We start from the raw sequence: 8,057 nt of genomic DNA on the forward strand, positions 1-8,057 counted from the left end.
TGTGTTGAAGGTTAGTGAATATGAACTTTCAAACGTTTGTGCTTCTTTCTAATAACATGTAAAAATCGATATCATATCGGCGCGCCTGGGTGGCTCAGTCGGTTAAGCTACCGACTTCAGCTCAGGTCACGATCTCGCGGTCCGTGAGTTCGAGCCCCGCGTCAGGTTCTGGGCTGATGGCTCAGAGCCTGGAGCCTGCTTCCGATTCTGTGTCTCCCTCTCTCTCTGCCCCTCCCCCATTCATGCTCTGTCTCTCTCTGTCCCCAAAATAAATAAACATTAAAAAAAAATTTTTAAAAAATCGATATCATATCTTGGCATTATTAAAATAAAAATGCTTTATGAAATGAAAATTTATTATCAAACTTCTGGCTATGATTATAATTTCTAGCTTTAACTATCTTTGAAATTATTTTATAATGCCATAACTATAGTGAAAATAATATTTATGAGGAAAAAATTATTACATATTAATAGAAAATCATAAAATATGTTTCCATCAAAATAGAGTTTAGAAGGCAAGAAATTATTTTGTTTGAGGTTTTTGTCAGATTGGAATAGCAAATCACTTTTAAAAAGAATCACTTATGCAAATACTGTTTCACTCTTTTAAATAATTTATAAACCTTATGTAATTCACACTACTTAATGTTAGTTTTTTTTTAAAGGCCGTTTTCATGTGAACCTCAAACCCATGAAAACATAAATAGTATAGCTTTTGCCCCTGTCCAGGAACATGAATAAAATCTACATATGAAATATTTATTTGCGTGGACCCTGAGTGTGTGCTCCAACCATTAAAATCAGTAGTTTCATCTCTTCAAACTTTAAAACAAATAGTCTCTTTCAAAATCAAAGTTAGCATAAGCTCCTCTGAGTCAAAACAGCAGAGCCAAGAAAGTTTCCAGTGTCACACAAAAGTGACCTGTCAAAGACAGGAAACCGAATCAGCATGTCTCACAATACTCTGATCCATTGGCATTTTTTTCACCAGAGCTCTACATCAAAAAGTTGAATTTGCTTCCAATAGAAGGCTGCATTAGTCAATCTAGCTATTTTTCTTTTAAAACCCCTTTATTTCTGAGTTCTTATGACTTTCTTCTTCCAAGTGGTGATAACAATCGTCTTGAGGAGTCACTGCACTGAAGTTACATGTGCAGATGTGTCACTAATTAGGTTATCATAATAGACTTTATTGAGAGTTTAGTGGCCTATAATACGCAGAGTTAAAATGGCAGGTTAAATTTCATTTATTAATAATAGGAGAGCTTATAATTTAACTTACTTAAATCCATAATGATTTGTTTTAAATAAATTTTCATATTTGGTGAATGAGTTCTAAAATTAGTCAATTTAATATCATCTCATGCAAGTGTAATGGTATCCTTACAAGGCTTTTTGAACAAATGCTTTGTTGTTGTTTTTTCAAAATGGAAACTTTGAGATCCATTCTCCAGAGTTCATAAGAAATGCTAAAATAAGAGAAACCTCCAGAAGCCATTTGAACAGTTTGAAGTTAATGAAGTTAATACCTTTTGACGAAAAGGCATCTGCTTGGCACTCTATGACACAAATATTAACACATGTTGATTTTTAATTGTTTAATTGTATTTCAGATTAAACTAGGCTTATTTGTACTCATAGTAATATTAAAATTTAATTATGTGCTCAACAATGGGTTTCTTTCAAAACCATGTAAAAAATACTGTTTTGGGTACACTTGGCAACATGTGCCCCAGGGTGGTAATCCATGTGATAGTACATCTTTTTCTTTAAAATTAGAGGACTTCTGTGTTTCAAAGTGTTTTGTGTACAGCATTCATTGTCTTTTTTTTTTTTTTATTTTTTTTTCAACATTTTTTATTTTATTTTTGGGACAGAGAGAGACAGAGCATGAACGGGGGAGGGGCAGAGAGAGAGGGAGACACAGAATCGGAAGCAGGCTCCAGGCTCTGAGCCATCAGCCCAGAGCCTGACGCGGGGCTCGAAATCACGGACCGCGAGATCATGACCTGGCTGAAGTCGGACGCTTAACCGACTGCGCCACCCAGGCGCCCCGCAGCATTCATTGTCTCTTGTTCTTATTGAAAAACTAGTATTTTGGAAAACAAATTCTTGGGTAAGATTTAAAGTTTTAATTTTAGCACTTTGAAGAAAGAACTTGAATGTTCTCACATGTTACCTAAGATATCTTCTCTTTGGCCAAATAAAATGGCGACTCATCTGGTAGGACCTGAAGTTGATATAAGGTTTTATTTTGATTTGGGTTCCAAAAACATAATTCGTCAAGGATTCCTGTTTTCCCTTCATGGGTCTCAGAATTGGATTGACATTTCTTTTACCTATTTTTAATGACTGCCAGTCTCTGGTAAAATAATATTGATTATAAACATTGATAAACTGCATAATATTTTAAAATTGGGTCTATAGATTAGGAATTGTGGAAAGAGAGGGCTAAATAAGCTGCCCTTGGGCTCAGAGGTGGAGGTGTGTTGCAGGGTGAGATTAGCTGGCAAGAGGAAGTTTCTCATCTCCATAGGTTAGGGGGGGTGTCAGTACTGATAGATGAACTCTTGGGGGAGAGGGAAATTCATCTTTAAATTTCTACTGTAGTAAACACAATGTAGTGATTACTAAATGTTTACCAAAAGATACTGTGTCTTACTTAGATTTGGTCTTTTCTGGACAATTGATCTCCTTTTACCTCAGTTTCTCTATGTGTTATAGATGGATAATACTTATAATTTGCCCCACTCTTTGAAGAACAATGTCACTGAGATTAGTAAATAACTAAGCACACCCTCTTTGGAGTTAAACTGCTATATAAATAATTTCTATATAAATGTTCTATAGTGACTTGGGAATTAATTCCTCAACTGGGAGTATCTGCCCTTGATCAGGAATGCTCCAATGAATTACTGAAAATGGTAGTCTGATATATTCAGAAGGTAGGTGGTTTATTCCCAGGGCAGTAGATTTCAAACTATAATGAACATCAGAATGAACTTGGGTATGAAAGACACTTGTTGGGATGAGCACTTGGTGTTATACACAGGGGATGAATCACTGGAATCTATTCCTGAAATCATTATTGCACTATATGCTAATTTGGGTGTAAATTAAAAATAAATAAGTAAATAAAAAAATTTAAAAATATGTAATAAAAAAAAGAATTAACTTGGGTCCTTGTTAAAAATACTGATTCCTTAGGTTCAGGCTTAGGTTCTGGCCCATCAAGTCAGGAGTAGGACCTAGAAACTCGTATTATATGTTTATTATTTATTTATTTATTTATTTATTTATTTATTTATTTATTAAAAAATTTTTTTAACGTTTATTTATTTTTGAGAGACAGAGACAGAGCATGAAAGGGGGAGGGGCAGAGAGAGAGGGAGACACAGAATCCGAGGCAGGCTCCGGGCTCTGAGCTGCCAGCACAGAGCCCAACGTGGGGCTCGAACCCACAAACTGTGAGATCAAACTGTGAGCTGAAGTCAGACGCTTAACTGACTGAGCCACCCAGGTGCCCCTAGAAACTCATATTTCAAAAAATTATTTATAATTATGGGAACATGCAGATAACAAACTTACCACATTAACCTTTTTTAAGTGTACATCTCTGTTTTTAAGTGTACAGGACTGTTAGGTATATTCACTTGTTGTGCAACCAATCTCCAGAACTCTTTTCGTCTTGCAAAACTGAAACTCTATACACATTAAACACCTCCCCATTTCCCTCTCCTGCCAGGCCCTGGCAACCACCATTCTACTTTCTCTTCCTATGATTTGACTACTCTAGTTATCTCATATAAATGGAATCATACAGTATTTGTCCTTTTGTGACTGCTTACCTCACTTAGGACAATGTCCTCAAGTTTCCATCCACGTTGTACCACATTTTGTCTGTCTGTTCATCCACTGACGGTCACCTACATTGCTTGTACATTTTGGCTATTGTAGATACAGCTGCTATAAACATGGGTGCAAATATCTCTCCAAAACACCACTTCCAAGTTTCTTGAATGTATTTCCAGAAATGGAGTTGCTAGATGGTGTAATTCTAGTTATATAATTTTGGGGGGGAACTGCCATATTGTTTTTCATAGCAGCTACACCATTTCCTATTCCCACCCATGGGGGCTTGTATTAGTTTTAAATTGTGCTTTTAAAAACAGAGTTATACATATACTTACTTTTAAAAGTCAAACAGTTTTGAAAAGCTGAGGAGATGGCAGACTATTGTCCCCCAAAAAACATCTCCAGTATCCTGAGGTTTGAGCTTTTTTTTTTTTTTTAATGTTTGTTAATTTGTTTTGAGAGGGAGAGTGAGCAGGGGAGGGGCAGAAAGAGAGGAAGAGAGAGAATCCAAGCAGACAACTCTGTCAGGGCAGAGCCCAACGCAGAGTTGGATCCCACAAACTGAGAGATCATGACCTGAGCCACAATCAATGTCAGACCCCCCAACTGACTAAGCCACCCAGATGCCGTCCCAATCCTGTTTTGTGTTAGGAAGTAAAGGAAGGAGGAGGGAGTTGAAGTCAAAAGGTGACTGATATCTGTAGACTTTGAAGAAGGTTGAGTAACTTCTTTGTCCTTAGTCAGTTGATCTTTGCATACAGGAATCTGTTCATGTCACTCCTGTAAATCTTAAACATAGCATAGTCATTTCTGTATGTACTTCTCTCCTCAGGTGAAGTAGATTTGGGGTAAAAAGCACTTTTTGCAAATCCTAGTTGTAACATGCCTACTTGCAGGGCTAAGCAGAAGTTTGTAAAGTATAGATCGCAGCAGCAAGGAAAATAGATGCAACATGGAGTCAGACATGCTAAATTCCTTCCTGGTACACATATTGGCACATTATTCCTGCTTTAAGGAAACCTGTTTCAACTATGTTTAACCCTTTCTTCTCAAATTGATTTGTCAATTGAAAGGAAAATTATAAATCTTTTGCAGGACATACTTCAAAAAGTGTTAGAATAGGGAAATAAAGGCTGAGGACTTTGAAGAAGTTTCATGGATCTTAAAGTAGTGCCTCTACATCATTTTTTTTTAAGTAAGGAAACAATTTAATCCAACCTATTTGAAAATAAAATGAAAACTAGACAATAATGAGTACAACATAAAATTTATAGGGACGCAGTTACAGTGGAAGTCAGACATGTAAGGCTTGCAATGCATTTAATATGTATGTACATGTACATGTATGCATATATGTGTGTATATGTATATATATGCTAGAAAAAGAACTTATAGCTCCCCACAAAAGACTTAAGAATTAAGGAAAATACCAACCAACCCTCATGACTGAATTACCTGCCTTCATTAATCATAACCATAGATTGGCTATGGATATAAGAGTTAGACAAAAATTAACTAAAGCATTCTGTGAAAATTGGTCATATATAATTACAGAAAAGAATATTATATATTTTATTATTGTTTATAATTTTGCTATGCATCATTTACTCAGTAAAGGTATAACAAACACCCACTTTTTTTCAGAGAGCCTTTTACTACTACTGCACTGATTATATGGCAAACATATAATATCACTTTTCTAAAATCTGAAGAAGTTTTAATTCCAAAACACATTTACCCTATGGGTTTTGGATAAGGGATTATGAACCTGCTCATTTTAGCACAGTTCTCTAATAGAGCAGAAAATATATGCAAGAAAATAGCATTTCTACTGGGTCGAGTGGTTTAAATAAATGATTTAATATCCTGATTTGACAAAATTTAAGATTATTTGTATTTGTTTTGAGTTTTACAAGGCTCAAGTCAAGTAGCAGTTTTCAAAAAACAGTTTTATTTGCCCTCGATAGTACTTTCTTCCTCTCCAATTTCCAAGCAGATTATCTCTCCAATCTGGTTGAGATTTTAAATATAATTGGTTGACATAATATTTAACAACTGCCAAATCAATATGGGTCATTACCAGAAAATACATCATTTCTTGTAAATTCCACATCTGTGTAGTTTCTTGTCTAATAAAGCAATGTAACTTAATCCTAAAAGATCCGAATAGCTTGTTTTTTCACAGTATTTTGTATATTTTCCAGATGAAGAGTCATCAGGTCAAGAGGTACCCCTTTTTCTTTTCAATGTGGTAGTCTAGTATGAAGAAATACAGATCGTCTTGCTCCTGAGAAAAGTTGAATATAACAATACTTTACTGGCAGTGGAAAGAAGGAAAATATTAGTTTAAATCAGGTCAAGAGCATAAAATTTCTACTGGGCAAAAGTAGTACCAAAATGAAATAAAATTTTAGGGAAAAAATAAACAAAGTTAACATATCCTTTGACATATGTAGGCCATTCTTGTCGAAGAGGAAAAAAAATACATGTAGGAACTTTATAATTTTCAAAATGGTTACACACATATTATTTTATTTGATTTACCCCAAACCTCAGATAGGTTGATGTGGTCAGCAGAATGAGAGGTTCAGAAATTATGATTTGTCCACATACACACAGTCAATCAGATTTAGAGATCTTATATTCTACTAATCACACTTTTAGGAGAATAATGTATAAACTAGAATGCAAATTTATTGATTGATAATGGTAGATATGTTTTTCTAGGGACCATAGATTTGGTTTTCTCCATCCAGGACCCTCCATCCCTTATATGAAAGTAGGAAATAGGCAGTCAGTAGTTTGGTAAACATGAGGTCAAACCAAAGAAAGTATAGTTTTAAGGGATATTTTCCCTCACAATCTTCTGTGTCTATCCCATGAAAAGAAAGTCTCTTTAGTGAACGTAGTATTCTTACCTGCTTGACTCAAGGTCATTCTTCTCTGGACAGTCCTGCTGTCTGGACCCACTGCTAAATTCTGATCTTTGGGTGTCAGTTCACTATACTTCAAGATAGCACATTTGGGTGAACGTGTTCCTTTTAGGGACTTGTTACAAAACAAAAAAGTCATAGTCTCAGCACTTGGGAAACTTATGGAGAACTTCGATAAGTCATTTAACTTATTACAAGATCATGTGATAAATATTACGAGCAGGACCAGAGAGAAACATGGTGTGTCCTGAGAAAGCTAATTAGGTCTTTATTTTCCCTTGAAACTGATGTTCCTTAAGTATCTGACCCACTTTTCTTTTGGAAAGAAACCACAGTTTTGCACAGACCACCACACCACAAGCACAGTGCAGGGAAGGATGTTTGTTGGCAGAGAATGCCCTCTCCTATATTGTTCCAAACAGCTTTGCTCTGACTCCAAACCTGCACACCCTAACCAGCAAAATAAAAACATGGGAACTAACCAAATGTTCCCTCTTTGAAAGGCAGTTTAGAAATCATTTATTGCTATTCAAGCATATTCTTGGGTCTTCTCAGGCTTCTGATTTCCTAGGAGCCTATCAAAGTAATCCTTTTAACCACATATAGTATTGATAAACACAAATTTTCTCTCTCAGCAGTGTTCCTGATTAAGGTTAAGTCTTCTTGAAGATTGGTGTACTGAACAATTGCCTGGCTAACGCTTCCCTAACCCACGTCAAGCCATGATCATGTTTCAGACCTGAAACTATGCGTCGGGAACCAAGAAGAGAGACAGACTTGAGAGTGAGGGACTAAAGAAGGTATTCTGGAGGAGATGACCACATATGAGTCAAAGATTAAAAGTCAAGGGGTGCCTGGGTGGCTCAGTCAGTTAAGTGTCTGACTCTTGATCTCAGCTCGGGTTGGGATCTCATGGTTTGTGGGTTCGAGCCTTGTTTGGGCTCTGCATTGGCAGTGTGGAGCCTGCTTGGTATTCTCTCTTTCTCCTTCTCTCTTTGCCCCTCCCCTGCTTGCATTCTGTCACTCAAAATAAATAAATAAAAACAAAAAAAAATTTAATTAAAAGTAAAAGTTAAGTGACATTTACATAGGTAAATTGGTGGGCAGTGGGAAACACCATGTCCTGAAGTACAATATGTATTGTTCAGTTCGCCTGGAACAAACTGTGTACATGTGAGGTTATAAAGATGAAGCTAGAAAAGGAGGCAGGATCCATGAGTTTATAATTTTTGAGGCTATGATGTGTCGCTGAGGGATCTTAAGCAG

The sequence above is a fragment of the Felis catus genome, chromosome B4, assembly GCF_018350175.1.
Source record: "Felis catus isolate Fca126 chromosome B4, F.catus_Fca126_mat1.0, whole genome shotgun sequence".
Classification (NCBI taxonomy): Eukaryota; Metazoa; Chordata; class Mammalia; order Carnivora; family Felidae; genus Felis; species Felis catus.